The 15813-nt window shown below is 42.3% G+C and overlaps 1 long non-coding RNA gene and 1 pseudogene across 1 annotated transcript in view; one reads left to right on the top strand and one right to left on the bottom strand.

The window, feature by feature from the left end:
- Positions 1-15813, bottom strand: part of LOC117984832 (muscle-specific protein 300 kDa-like) — a 162859-nt pseudogene that overhangs the window by 71152 nt on the left and 75894 nt on the right.
- LOC138402650 (uncharacterized) overlaps positions 8895-15813 on the top strand; it is a 123883-nt gene continuing 116964 nt past the window's right edge. Inside the window, exon 1 of the long non-coding RNA XR_011237009.1 lies at positions 8895-8939. This is a non-coding gene — a long non-coding RNA (uncharacterized lncRNA). The remainder of the gene's footprint in view (positions 8940-15813) is intronic.

The raw sequence follows: 15813 nt of genomic DNA, 5'->3' as shown, positions 1-15813 counted from the left end.
CGCCGCGACGGACGGGCTACGCATCCCGCAGCGGGTCGGCGTCCGGGCCGCCGCGCTGCACTATCAGTTTGATTCTCTCGTTCCGCGCCTGAATCTTGCTCTGAAGCGACTTGACTCTCTCGCGACATTCCTAACAGAGGATAGCGGCAGAATCGGTTAGTGGTCGGGTGAGGGGGCAACAGAAAGAAAACAAAAAATGAATCGCGTGGTCGGTGATAATGTACATGTGGCGGTGGGTCGAACTATCGGTGCTACCGCTCAGCGTCGAGCGCCGGGCGCTCGGAGCCTCCTGGCCGATAAACAAAACTAGAACGCTAGGCTACCGAGTGCGCGCGTGTGTGGTGGGGGCTGGAGGACGGCTTACCTGCTGGTGCTGCGCCGCGCGCTCGGGGTCACGCGGGCTGTAGTTGGGCTGCGCGGCGCGGCGCAGCTGCTGCTCGGCCTGCAGCAGCTGCGCGCGCAGCCGCGCCACGTCCGCGCAGTAGGCCTCCACCTGCGCCAGCGCGGCCGACAGCTGCGTGGCCTGCGCACCCGTCTGCGCAGCCAGCGCGTCCAGCGCAGCGTGTAGCGTGCGCGCCGCTGACTGCACGCCCTCGGGCGAGCGCGACTGTGCCGCCACGCCGTCCGGCCCGAAGTGTACCTGCGGGGGAACAGCGGGTCAGCTGTGCACCTTCAACTAGCCTTCTCGACGTCAACGATGAATCAAGAACACATGTTCACTCACGTTGAGCTTCTCGACCGCGTACGAAATCTTCGTTTGCTGTGTGGAAATATCGTTGATCAATTTCTCTCTCAGCGCCAATCTGTCCCTCAGCGGCTTCTTCGCGTTCTGGGGCGCCTCCAACGTCCGCGCCGTGGCCTCGAGCCAGTGGCCGACGTCCTTCAGCTTTTTCTCACATCGCTCCCATTCCTCTGCCAATTCTTGTAGTAAGCCATTCTAAAACACAATACGAATTATAAAAATATTTAACTAATTGGGGAACAAATGTTTAGTGTCCGATAAAAAAGATTAAAATTCGGACCGTTTTGGCCAAACGTTTTTCGACGTCGACGGTGGCATTCTCGGCGGCCTCGAGCCTCGAGGGAAGGTCTACGGGACTCGTGACACGCTCTATCGCTTCCAGCTCCTTGGCCATGTCTGCTAAGTTCTTAGCTTGCTGCTTACAACTCTTGAGGGCATTCTGGAACGAGACAAACAGTATAACAGCTGTTGATCCGAAATATAATCGAACATCGATGTAAGAGCAAGGAGGTACCCCGTATTCAGTCTGTTTCTGCTGCGCCTCCTGCAGGTCGGCCAGGGGCAGCGGGCGCGCGAGGAACGCGCGTTGCGTCTCCACCCACAGCAGCACCTTCTCCAGCAGGGCCGAGAACCGCGCCACGGCGTCGCACGCGTCCTCCACGGCGGCCTGGCGTGCTTCCAGCTCGCTGCACACCGCCGAGAACTGCTCCGTCAGCGCCGACACCGTGGACTGGATGAGCTGCCGCTCGCTCGAGTCCCGACTGCCTTCCACGATGGCACGCGCGTTGCGCGTGAGGCGCTCCACGCGGTCGGCTACGTTGGGGATCTCGGCGCGCGTGGCCACGAGCCGCTCGCGGTAGGGCTCCGGCGGCAGCGTGCGGTCGCGCGCCGTGTGCTCCGCGGCGCGCACCCACGCCTGCACGCTCTCCACGTCCGCCGCGTAGTCGCCGCGGGCCGTGCGCGCGCGCTTCCACTCCCGCTCCTTCTCCTCCATGGCCGCGGCCAGCGCCTCCGCCGAGAGCTCTAGCGCCGACAGCTCCTGCGCCACGTCCGCGGGCGCCGAGCCGCCGTAGCGCCGCCGACTCTCCTCGGCGAAGCTCTTCGTTCGCTGCGCGAGATCCGACACCCGCTCGGCCAGGCGGTGCACGCCTTCTTCGCCGTTCTCCCCGAACACGTAGAAGGTCCCGACCTCAGCGATGTACACCTCGATCTGCTGCCGGAGCTCTTCGATCCTCTCCGACACGCGATCGAACTCGGAAACTATCTCGTCTATCTCCGCTAGTCTCGCCGCGAGCGTCTGTCGCAATCTGTAACAGAAACAAAGTGTTTAAGGCACGTTTAGAAGGAATCGCATCGGCGAAGCTTCTGGCTCGGAAAGCTGCCAAAACGCGACCAAAATAATTCGGCGGTGACGCGCCGTGACGCCGCAAGGTCGCGGGGCGAACGGCGCAGCGGTTACCTCGTCGTTCGTGGCGGCGGCTCCGCTCGCTTCGCCTGCCCGTCGCTCAATGAACCGGCGAGGATCGAGATCCGCCCGATCTCATCGCGTCTAATTTCGTTCACGCGATTATGTTTGCGATGACATCAGCGAGGTTTCGGTGCAGTGTTTACGTTCAGCGCCGGCTCCGGTGCGCCATCGACGGTGACGTGACACGGCGACCTTGCGCCTAGCTTGACAGGCGATGCGGCGAGAGCCTCTCGACTTATTGCGCAACGGCTGACATGCGCCGAGCGAGCCTGGCCCCGAGCCGGCCGGCGGCGAGTGGGCGAAGTAAACATTAATAGAGCGCCTGCCAAGCGTCGCCGAGCGCCCGAATTCCGAAAACTCCACGATTCTACGGCACTAAAACGTGAGCGCGCATGACTCACCGGGAAGTATGCACAGTCACATGGGTGGCACGAAATTCGCTGGAACACACGACACGGTAACACGGTTACCAAGTATTCCTCTGGATGTCGTGAATTACGATCGCGGTGACGAGACGAGCGCGGTTGGTATCACCGAGGGGGTGTCGGTGCGCCGCCCCGTGCATCGCTTAAACTTTGAAGTCCTGAATCCTCGTAGTGTGGGGGCGAAGGTTCTTGTATAAATCTCCAGTTCGACTGCGGGGCCCTGACCTATTGACTGCGGAGTACGCATGCGCGACGCGGCCTGGAACGCTCGTCTACAGTCGGAACTCGGAATACGTAACGATTACAGCCACGTCTGGAGCGGTATCGATTGAAACTAACCCCTATTGTAAAGTGGGAAGTTCCACAATGACCCTTTTGTCTACTCACTTATTACCGTTTGTGTTACGCTGAACAGTTGTCTGATAGATTCTATTAATAGCTATTGTAAGTAGGTATAATCACAGAATAATATAATAGTACTAACGTATAATGTGCTTACATGAAACTGTAAGGTTTTTGCAGCATTGTAACAAAGTACCATTGTGTTAACAATAATGTTTCTTTAATTTACCGTGAAGACAAACAGTTCATCATCATCGCCGGCCCACGACTGAGCACGTATAGTGCGCGACAAGTTGAAATGGAAGGGAACCTCCCACACACACCCGCACAGCCTCATACCTCGAGCCATCTCAACCTGTCGCGGACTATAGGTCTTCTCTCATAAGTGCCAGCGTGACGGATTATAGCCTAAATCCTTCTGATTTAGGCCACGCTGGCCCAGTGCGGATTGGCATACTTCACACACCTTAGAAAACATTATGGAAAACTATCAGGCATGGAGGTTTCCTCGGACGCATGGCGGGTTCGAGGCGTTCCCTCCTCGAATGCTATTTCAACCTGTCGCGTACTATTATCATATGCAATTTATGCACCCCTAACAAATCCGCCCCCACTTATCAGAAATTCGTATTAGTCATGGTTCAAAGGGCTGTCAGCGTGATCCCATCAATAACTAGGTAACATGCACTTTACATAAGTAGTACATTGGTAAAAGGACGAATAGATTGCGTAAGGTTAGGTAGGTACACATTTGATTTGAATCGGGCATTTGATTTGGATTGGTGCTGAAGCTCCACTGAGTGGGTGCCATTTTGTTGGACTTTATAGTTCGTTTATTGGCAAAGCAGTCGTGTTTTTTAATTTTAACTTTGTGTCATGGTTTATATAGGCCAATTCTATTTATCACAAAAATCTAGAGCCTATTGCAAAATCTACAGAAATAGCAGGATCGAATCAATAATAAAGATGAACAAGTGTACAAAAATGTGGCACCGAAATAAATTCGGTGCCTCCTCGAAACGCTATGGTTTCTGATGACGTATTTTCATGGTTGACAGCTGCAGACCAGCCAAGGAGATTCGCCTGAACAATAGAGTGGCTATTTCGAACATTTTCAACTCCAACTTCAGAGAAACTAACGAATTTTCTAGGATAGCTTCCACATAATATGGGGAGAAAATATTTCTAAAATAATAATTTATAATCCTAATAATATGTGAAAATTTTGATGTTTGGATATTTTTACTCCTTTTCGTCACAATGACGAACCGTCACGGCCGAAGCCTCCCACCAGACGGAAATTATAAAATTCTAAGCCCCTGTCAGGAATCGCACCCGGGACTTCCCACTAATAAGACCACAGTGCTTACCACTGTGCCAAGGAGGTCGTAAAATTTGCGAGTGTGAGTAGTTAGTTTAGACGAATTAAACACTAGTCTTACGAGAAAGCCGGTATGGTTTTCTCCTAAAGGTGCTGATAAACTTGAGCATTCACTTGTAACAGAAGATCGAGCATTCGCCGTTTTTATTTTTGTCGAACTGAACAACGAGCCGAGCCAAGCATAGAGCCAAATATTGCTACGTACATCTTGAGCATTCTAGCGAAAGCGTCTATTCTTCATGAAGATGTCAGACTTGACGTTCGCGTGTGCTCGCTAGAATGCTTGCCAGAACGCTCGCTAAAACGTTCTCGTACTTTTCTGTGATGTAACATTCGCACGAATGCTCATTACAAGTGAATGCTCAAGTGTATCAGCACCTTTAGACCAGCTCTGTTGCTATGCCTAAAAGTACGATTATATACCTACGTTCGTATCTGAAATTGTGCGATCGCTAAGCTATGCCTAACCTAAGAGCCATGAGCTAATATTATATAGTTGAAGACAGCTGCTGACATCATCGAAGGCCGGAATTGTCGCGGCCCGATGACCTAATGATTTAAATATTGTCATTGCCTTCCTGACGTCATTTCAACGACTTTTTACTCGCTGTTTCAATGTCTTTTAATGTAGCAGAGAAAAGAATAAAAAAGTCGGTTGTGGCATCACCACCCCGATTGCCATCTCGACATATCGGAGTTCTAAACTACATTTTATTGATTGGGGAGATATGAAACTACACCCACTTGCATGAGTCAGCTGGTTAAAAATATGATAAATGCAGCTTGCAATACATGTGGCAAATTATTTATTTATACGCTAAAGCAACCTTTCGACGCGGACGCGGTCTGAATCCACTTTAAAGTAGGCATGGGTACCTACTTGCATAAAATGTGAAAGTGTGGATGTTTGGATGTTTAGATGTTTGGATGTTTCCTTGAGTAACAAACATCCAAACATTCAAACATCGTGATTGAACACGCAAAAACGGCTGAATGGATTTGGATGAAATTTGGAACGGAGATAGATATATACTGGATTAACACATAATAAATAATAAATAAATAAGCCTACCTCTAAATTTTTTTTTTTTAATTCTTTTTTTTTACTTTCGTTCATTTTTTTTCAAATTATTAGTACCTTTTTTTTCTTTGTTTTTTGGTCAATATTGCTTATAAGGTACATCTAGCTCTAATAATTCAGAGGTCATCCCAAACGCGGGCAAAGGCCTCCCCCTTTTTCTTCCAGGTATCCCTGTTAGCGACCAGACGCGTCCAGAGCGCACCAAGGCCATCAAAATCCTCCAGATCTGCGCGCCAGCGCGTGGGGGGCCTGCCACGGCGACGCGTTATGTAGCGTGGACACCAGACTGTGCTCTCCTGCGTCCACCTATTGTCCGACTGTCGCATAACGTGACGTGATTAACACATAGGCTACTTAAAATCCAAGAGTTCCCACGGGATTTTTAAAAACCTAATTCCACGCGGACGAAGTCGCGGGCATCAGCTAGTGTATTATACATATCTCGCACACGGCTTTACTCACGTGTTTAGTCGACGTTAGCCCGACTAATTTGGAACCCATCAGGGGTCCTTTTTCAAGGAGTCTAGTCGGAGAGTTGTGAGTCAGGCTTACGTCGACTAAACACGTGAGTAAAGCCGTGTGCGAGATATGTATAATATGGAAATCACTCACAATAGTTTAAACGCTAGAAAGATTAACTTTCCATTGTCTCTGTCAGTCATACCTATGTGACGTTTTGTCGGTCTCAACGACAGAGACAATGCTCTACAAATCTGCTATCTCCTAAAGATCGATGTACATTACTTTCTGCCGCGTACTGTACTAAAAAGTAAAATAAGAGTGTAGGACAAAAAAATATTTGCGCTTGAATACATTTTATATTGTAGAGAGTGTGTCAAGGATCGCTGGATTTACCGCCGAGTAATTTATTTTTCTTTTTTTAATCTTCCTAATTTATAGCGTTGGTAGCTTGGCACATGCTGGCTCTTAGGTCATTACTTTTTTTTTTTTTTTTTTTTTTAATAGATATAGCGAGCAAACGAGCAGGCGGGTCACCTGATGTTAGGTGATTACCGCCGCCCATGAACATTTGCAGCACCAGAGGAGCCGCCGATGCGTTGCCGGCCTTTTAGGAATTTGTTGGTCCGCCCCTTGAATAACCCCATGTTATAATCTAGTGGGAACACCGTCGATGGGAGTTGGTTCCACAGTTTGCACGTGCGTGGAAAGAAGGATCTGGCGCAGCGGACGGTCGAAGTACACCAGACACCCAGATGGTGAGGGTGAAATTCCTTACGGTGGCGCGCGGTGCGGTTGTAGAAAAAAGAGGGTGGAATGAGGTCAAAAAGCTCTTCAGAGCACTCCCCATTATACAGGCGATAGAACACGCATAGAGAGCTAACGTCTCTGTGGTGCTCCAGGCTTTCCAACGAGTCGGTTAGTTTGGGATCGTCCACAAGTCGAACAGCCCGCCTTTGGATCCGATCAAATGGAAGGAGTTGGTACTGGGGTGCTCCAGCCCAAAGGTGGGACTTGGGTTACTTATGGTTACTTATGGACGTGTGGGTTACTTATGGTTATGCTACAAAAAAAGCTTAGTTTGAGTTATCAAGAGAGACTTGTCTCCACTCCACTCTGACGGTGTGCGTTGATCACTTACTTATAAGTTTTCCAAACGGTTGTTAATTTAACTGTGACAAATTAAATAGCACTCCGGTTGTGTGGTGAACTTTATTATAATACCTACCTACAGCAAAGTATAGTTAGCAAAACTTTGCTAAACTCATGTTATAGGTAATAGACCTACTTTATTCCTGTCGAGATGTTAACAGTGTGGTAACTGTAACGAACCTACCCATTTATTATTTAGAGCCTCAATAGCTCAACTGGTAAAGGAGTGGACTGAAAACCTGAAAGGTCGACGGTTCAAACCCCGCCCGTGGCACTATTGTCGTACCTACTCCTAGCACAAGCTTCACGCTTAGTTGGAGAGGAAAAAGGGGAATATTAGTCATTTAACATGTCTAATGTTCTTTTTAAAAAAAAAAAAAATTACTAGCTGATGCCCGCGACTTCGTCCACAGGGATTTAGGTTTTTAAAAATACCCCATGATAAAAAGTAGCCTATGTCACTCTCCAGGTCTTTATCTATATTCATGCAAAAATTAACGTTAATCGGTTACACCGTTGCGACGTGATTGAATGACAAACCAACAAACCAATAAATTTAATTACTTAAAAACGCACATAGCTTCGAAAAGTTAGAGGTGCGTGCCCGAGATCGAACCCCCTGACCTCGCGATTAGAAGGCGGACGTCCTAGCCACTAGGCTAGCTTATCTACTTATCAATACGAAAATACTTGAATATAAAGATTTTCAGTGGTTTTCTTATTACGTTTCGAGGCTAGATAACTTGAGCTAACAATAGTAGGTAATATTATCTTGCATCTAGATTCTAGAATCTAGATCAGGCCACAAGCGCCGTTTAATATTACACGCATCACCGCAATATTATTCTAAGGTAAACGCACATTGATCACTTTCGATCGTGTTCTTTTTAGGGTTCCGTACCTCAAAAGGAAAAACGGAACCCTTATAGGATCACTTTGTTGACTGCCTGTCTGTCTGTCGGTCTGTCAAGAAACCTATAGGGTACTTCTCGTTGACCTAGAATCATGAAATTTGGCAGGTAGGTAGATCTTATAGCTGAAATTTGGGGAAAAATTTGAAAATCGTGAATTTAGGGTTAGATCACATAAAAAAAAAATTGTGGTCATGAACTAATAATTAGTATTTTCAACTTTCGAAGTGATATAACTATATCAAATAGGATATCATATGAAAGGTCTTCACCTGTACATTCTAAAACAGATTTTTATTTATTTTTATGCATCATAGTTTTTGAATTATCGTGCAAAATGACGAAAAAATACGACTGTAGTACGGAACCCTCATTGCGCGAGCGTGACTCGCACTTGGCCGGTTTTCATTTACTTAAACGCTCTATAACTGGAAATGGTAAAATTGTTTTCATATCAATACCGCAAAGTGCGCTTACTTACTAGTTACCTACTATATTTTTATCTCAAAACACAGTTATTGGCAATTATAATAAACAAACCTATACTTTGTGTGTACAGACAGACGCCCTTGACCGCTCCATGTATGTCTCATACATGATACATTACCAATTTAGCAAAATGGTTAAGCCAATCAAGCAATAAAGAACTTTGTTTAAAGGGACATAGAGTTCAAACCAATGATATTTGGTATCTGCAGGGTTGACAACTTAATTTTTTACCAAAACCGATTGCCGGATCACTACTGAGAACGGCTGATCGATTGCGGTAGAATGACAGCTACAATGTCACGATCGCAATCACCTCTGATTGGTTAACGCTCGCTCACTATTAGCTAATTGTAGCCAATAGCGAGCGAGCGTCTTGTTTGCAAAAATGCATATTTTGCATTGTTGCAACAAGAATCGCACAAGTTCAGCCAATCAAAAAATTGCGATTGTAATAATGATTGATGCAGGTTTTACAAAATCGATCTACAGGTCTCCTCTCAGAATGACACATGATGAAGGGTAGACATAAATTGCCACCCTGGCCCAGTGCACATATGCAGAATTATTCACAATTTTTGGAGAACTCTCAGACATGCAGGTTTTTTCATAGCACTTTTTCTTCACCGTGGTAGAACAGAGAATCTAGTGAATAGTGATCTAGGAAAATAAATAGTAATAGTTTTGCTTGTAGAAGCGGAAGGATCTTGAAGTAAGCCGCTTTATTATATTATGAGGAAGAATCAAAGTTCTATGCTTTCTGCATAGCTAAATTTAGGGTCACTACACTGTGTCAGGGTGGATTTTTGCCGCTTACTGGCTTCTGGCTTCTGGCTTATGGCGTCTGTCACGGTACTTTGTAAATATGTCGGTTTCGTGATGCATTACTGAGATTTTAAGTCGTTTCTTTGTTTCAGAGAAAGTGCATTAAGAGATAAGAGCTTACTTTGATTCGTATTAGTCGTAAGACTCCTTTGTTATTAGAATTATAATTCGATGTAACCTCCTTTGAAAAACCTCTTTTATTAAACCAACTCCTGATCGTGCTAATAATATTATATCAAGAAATCTCTTATGATTATGTAGTAAGTAGTAATATGGAAAAAAAATAAAAGGGAAAAGTCCTTCAGTAATGAGAAATACGACACAGGGAGAAAAGGTCAATTAGAATTTAAAAATACTTTGAAAAAAACACCATTTTGACAACCCTAAATGTGAGCACATTTAATTCACCGTGCAACCTGGACCCTGCTTTTTGTATTTGGCTATAGAGCCCCTATGTCGTTGGCATAAGGTTCAATTTCGAAAACGTCTCGAAGGAAATGTATTGAATGGGCAATAAACTGGTCAAGCTGCCCTGCCCCTATAGAATTTTAATAAGCGTTTCTTGTCGTCAAAGTTGCTGAACGAATTTGCGAAGGAAAGAGTATTTCGAAACCCAAATACGAATATAAGTTTAGTTCGCGACATGTCAAGATGGCAATCGGGGGGTGGACGGACGACATCAGACGAGTCGAATGGAGCCGCTGGATTCAGGCGGCGAAATACCGTGGCGCGTGGAAGAGACCTATGTCCAGCAGTCAGTTGCGGATTATGCCTAAGGCAAACTAGGCACGTGCCTAGGGGCGCGAGATTACGAAGGGGCGCGTGCGATCATATTGCAGAGTTGGGTTTCTAAGCAAAATCTTGTGAAATTTTCACTCGTTCACTTAGTATAATCACCAACCCGATTGCCATCTCAACATGTCGCGGAATCATATATATACGATTCATCGTTCTTTCAAAGTTCGTTAGTATTTTTTTAATATGGCTGCCAGAGGGGCGCCTATGAGATGCTTGCCTAGGGCGCTCTCGACATTTAATCCCCCTCTGCCAGCAGTGTCTATCGGTTGATGATGATGATGATGAAACATTTCAAATTGAAGTAAAGTCGGCAAAAACCTGAAGAAAACGTCAACATCCCATCAATAACGGTTTACCTTACCTACCAGCATTTCAGTCGCCATTCTTTCAAAATCATTTTTATCCTGAAAAAATGTTATCGTAATATTTTGAACTCTATGCCATTGTAATAAGAATTGCGAAGAACTATTTGGTGTTATTATGCAAGAAATTAAGACTAACGAGGTGTCTTTGCCAAGATTTAAAAAAAAATTGCTTCCGGATTTAACATTCATTTTTACGTCTTCACTATTATATCTTATACTAGCTGATCCCCGCGGCTTCGCCCGCGTAGATTTAGGTTTTTAAAGATCCCGTATAGCCTATGTCACTCAGGAATAATGTAGCTTTCTACTGGTGAAAGAATTTTTAAAATCGGTTCAGTAGTTCTAAAGATTACCCCCTACAAACAAACTTAACGACATTACCTCTTTATATAATACTAGCTGATCCCCGCGGCTTCGCCCGCGTAGATTTAGGTTTTTAAAGATCCCGTATAGCCTATGTCACTCAGGAATAATGTAGCTTTCTACTGGTGAAAGAATTTTTAAAATCGGTTCAGTAGTTCTAAAGATTACCCCCTACAAACAAACTTAACGACATTACCTCTTTATATAATATAGCTGATCCCCGCGGCTTCGCCCGCGTAGATTTAGGTTTTTAAAGATCCCGTATAGCCTATGTCACTCAGGAATAATGTAGCTTTCTACTGGTGAAAGAATTTTTAAAATCGGTTCAGTAGTTCTAAAGATTACCCCCTACAAACAAACTTAACGACATTACTCTTTATATAATACTAGCTGATCCCCGCGGCTTCGCCCGCGTAGATTTAGGTTTTTAAAGATCCCGTATAGCCTATGTCACTCAGGAATAATGTAGCTTTCTACTGGTGAAAGAATTTTTAAAATCGGTTCAGTAGTTCTAAAGATTACCCCCTACAAACAAACCTTAACGACATTACCTCTTTATATAATACAACGGGCCGTGCAGCAGAAATCGTAATATTTTAATTTCGCCATAACTTCAAAACCAAACGTCCAATTTTAATCATTCAAAGACCAAATATTATCTCCATAAACTGTTCTTAGTGATGAAATCATTTATTTTGATAAGGATTAATAGCATGAGTAAAAATAAACGCGTTAAATGTAGTCCAAAAAAAATTCAAGATTTTTAAATAAAAAAATGGTTGCTGTGCCTCACTCGACATAGATGGGTATAGTGTGTCGCGGACTTTTTTGTAGATATTTATAAGATCTACAATTAATTAGAACATTTTATGGTTCTATCTTTTATAGTTTAGGCAGCGTACGCAAAATAAGTAACTTTTCTGGTTGATTTTTTACACCTTGTGTCCGAAAAACCCAAATATCTTACGGAACCCTATTTTTTTCCAAAATAAAATATAGCCTATGTTACGCGTGGATAATGTAGCTTTCGAATGGTGAAAGAATTTTTAAAATCGGTCCAGTAGTTTTTGAGCCTATTCAGTACAAACAAACAAACAAACAAACAAAACAAACAACAAACAAACAAAGTTTTCCTCTTTATAATATTAGTGTAGATGTTACTCGTGGATAATGTAGCTTTCGAATGGTGAAAGAATTTTTAAAATCGGTCCAGTAGTTTTTGAGCCTATTCAGTACAAACAAACAAACAAACAAACAAACAAACAAACAAACAAAGTTTTCCTCTTTATAATATTAGTGTAGACAACGGGCCGTGCAGCAGAAATCGTAATATTTTAATTTCGCCATAACTTCAAAACCAAACGTCCAATTTTAATCATTCAAAGACCAAATATTATCTCCATAAACTGTTCTTAGTGATGAAATCATTTATTTTGATAAGGATTAATAGCATGAGTAAAATAAACGCGTTTTAAATGTAGTCCAAAAAAATTCAAGATTTTTAAATAAAAAAATGGTTGCTGTGCCTCACTCGACATAGATGGGTATAGTGTGTCGCGGACTTTTTTGTAGATATTTATAAGATCTACAATTAATTAGAACATTTTATGGTTCTATCTTTTATAGTTTAGGCAGCGTACGCAAAATAAGTAACTTTTCTGGTTGATTTTTTACACCTTGTGTCCGAAAAACCCAAATATCTTACGGAACCCTATTTTTTTCCAAAATAAAATATAGCCTATGTTACTCGTGGATAATGTAGCTTTCGAATGGTGAAAGAATTTTTAAAATCGGTCCAGTAGTTTTTGAGCCTATTCAGTACAAACAAACAAACAAACAAACAAACAAACAAACAAACAAACAAACAAACAAACAAACAAACAAACAAACAAACAAACAAACAAACAAAGTTTTCCTCTTTATAATATTAGTGTAGATCAATGATTCACATTTTTTTATGAACTAGGACTGTACGCGTTAAATATTGCAATATAAATATTTAAGATTCGATGGTTAACAAATAACTTTTAATAAACTTAAATCTAAAATACGAATAGACCTTTAGACCTTTTCTCCCGGGCGTCGTATTTCTTTATCTAGTTTCGATTATTAAATTACAAATTTTAAAATACTTAGATCATTTTATTTTTATTAGGTAAATTGAATTCTTCGCAGTTACTTATTTTTTTTAATTTGAACTTTTCTCCCGGCGTCGTATTTCTCTATCTAGTTTCGATTATTAAATTACAAATTTTAAAATACTTAGATCATTTTATTTTTATTAGGTAAATTGAATTCTTCGTAGTTACTTATTTTTTTTAATTTGAATTAAAGTACCTACTTAATTATTCAAGTTTTTGATGAAATTGAATCCTACTATTAGGTAGGTACCTACATAATTTTTTATACACTTTTTTTTAAACTTAGGTCTCTTAATTTTAGATAGGTACCTACTTATCTTGGAATCTATTTTCTATATTTTCAAGTAATTACCTTGCATTCTTAGGTAGACCGTATCAAACATACATATTGCATGTAGGTAGTTGTTATACTTTTTGCGTATAAAACTTGCGAGAACTCAATTATTAAATCAAATTAAAAACTCTAGGTAGTTAGGTACCTTCAAGAATTTCGCTGCAAGTCGTGAAGTTTTCAAAACAGACTTAAAAAACATTAAACAACTTACATTCCTGATGTTATAAAGCTATGGAGACATTGTTATCACAGCATGTTATTATTAAAGGGGATGTTACACCATCAATAGCGTATCGTGATTCTGGTATTGTAGGATTTCAAGCATGTCCTTATAGTCATGTCAATATAGTTACGATCTACGACCTCTGTAGGTAGTACGTAGGTACTACGCACAAGACCAGTCCAAAAAAAATGTGGGGGCTGCAACTCGACAAAAAAGGGGTGGAAGTTAAGACATCAGCCTACTATTTGGGGGATCCAGGGTTCAAGCCTAATCGGAGTCCGAGGGTTCGATCCCGGGCACGCATTTCTAACTTTACAGAAATTGAATTTTTCTTGACCAACGAAAACATTGTGAGGAAGATTGCATGCCTGAGAGTTCTCGTTAACTTGCTCAAATGTATGTTAATTTTAACAACAGAGCGAGCGTGGTGGATTTTATAACCTAAACCCTACTCATACACCCACTGAGAGGAGACCCGTGCTCTGTAGTGCACCGGCGAGGGGTTGAGAATTGAGACGATGATGAACACGTTTTTGCTCATAACTTGTTGCCTAGTTTTGCAGGTAGGTACAGTACGCGGCCAAAAGTAATGAACATCGACCTTTAGAAGGACACAGCAGATTTGTAGAGCGTTGTCCCTGTCGTTGAGACCGACAAAACGGCATATAGGTATGAGTGACAGAGACAGCGCTCTACAAAGCCGAAATGTCATTCTAAAGGCCGATGTACATTACTTACGGCCGCATACTGTATTAATTTTGACAGCTTCGTAGAGCTTCAATTTTGTTAGGAATAACCTCTACTTATAGGCATTTATTTCAATGATTGCAATACTTCAATACCATCAATGTTGCCTCAATATTACTGATAATATTGACAGTGTAATAGGCGCCTAAAGAACATTTTCGCAGTGGTAGCGGTACTGTACGTGACTTCAAGAAGTGCTCTTTACTTGTACACCTAACAATGGAGGACCTCGTTCAATTCTCGTAAAAACTCGCCAACAATCGATTCGTGTAGTCATCGATTTACTTTGTTAGCGTCGAGATAAAAACGAGTAGATAGGTAGGTATACGGGAAAGACAATATTGATTTTTACTGTAGAAAGAACCTACTTGAATCCAACTTGAATATATTGCGTGAAAAAAAAGTAGATAGGTATAAGATACGTAATAAAAATAAAAAATAAAAAAAGTGCCTAGGTATAAGATAGGTACGTATAATATTTTTATGCTTTCTAGGAGACGATAGCTTTAATGGATTCTGCACATAATCATAACCGACCGCTAACTCATTTGGACTACCAGCCGTACTCAGAGTCGCTTAATCGTTACTTAAGGCATTAATTAGTATGGATAAGGAATGCCTTAATTAACGATTAAGCAACTCTGAGTGCGGCTGTAACTCTGTAAGTGTAATATAGTCTCGGATCGAGCAACTTGCATACTGTCAAAAAAAAGTTGCAATCAAAGTTATTTTATGAAATTTAGGTAGGTACTGGCTTCAGACAGAACTATGAACGAACCTATAAAACGCAATAGAATCCCGATTAAAACCGAAGTTTTAATAGTCGTGTTGATTTTAGCCAATCCAAGCATTCGGTGCTATATTTAGGAAAAATTTACAGTTATTTCTATCGAAAAATCAGTTTTCAGCATCGGACGTAGTTCGCTAAACCGGATATTGCCAATAGGTACATACCTATATCTAGGCTAAATTCACGGAAATAGAAAAAGTCGCGTTTTCGCAGCTTCGAAAATCCTATTTGCCAGAAGCTCAATTCTTAAACTAGTTTTTTTACACGGCTATAACAAAAATATGAATATATTTTCTTATTTTCGATCACTTACCATAGTTTCTCGATCTCCTACCGACCTGTAACTTACCTTAAGTTATCCTAGACCAAAATGTATTTAGTCCTGTAGGATACGAGAAAGTACTACCAACTAAAAAAAGCTCCTATACACTATAATAATAATAATAATAAGTTTCTTTATTTAAGGTAAAAACCCAAAGCACACAAACAAAAATATACAAAATTAAAATAAGTAAATATTAATAGTTAAAAACTATAGGGGTACCTAATACGGTAATATGAGATAGCTTGGAAAAAACATGGCAGTTATAATAGGGAACCATAATTATTTAAAATTAGAAGCAACAAAGTATAATAAACTAGATGATGCCCGCGACTTCGTCCGCGTGGATTTAGGTTTTTGAAAATCTCGTGGATCTCTTTGATTTTCCGGCATAGTCGCATATATCCTTCCTCGGGATGCAAGCTATATCTGTACCAAATTTCGTCAAAATCGGTTGA

The sequence above is a fragment of the Maniola hyperantus genome, chromosome 8 (genome assembly GCF_902806685.2).
Source record: "Maniola hyperantus chromosome 8, iAphHyp1.2, whole genome shotgun sequence".
Classification (NCBI taxonomy): Eukaryota; Metazoa; Arthropoda; class Insecta; order Lepidoptera; family Nymphalidae; genus Maniola; species Maniola hyperantus.
This window is presented reverse-complemented; position numbering and strand designations above follow the sequence as displayed.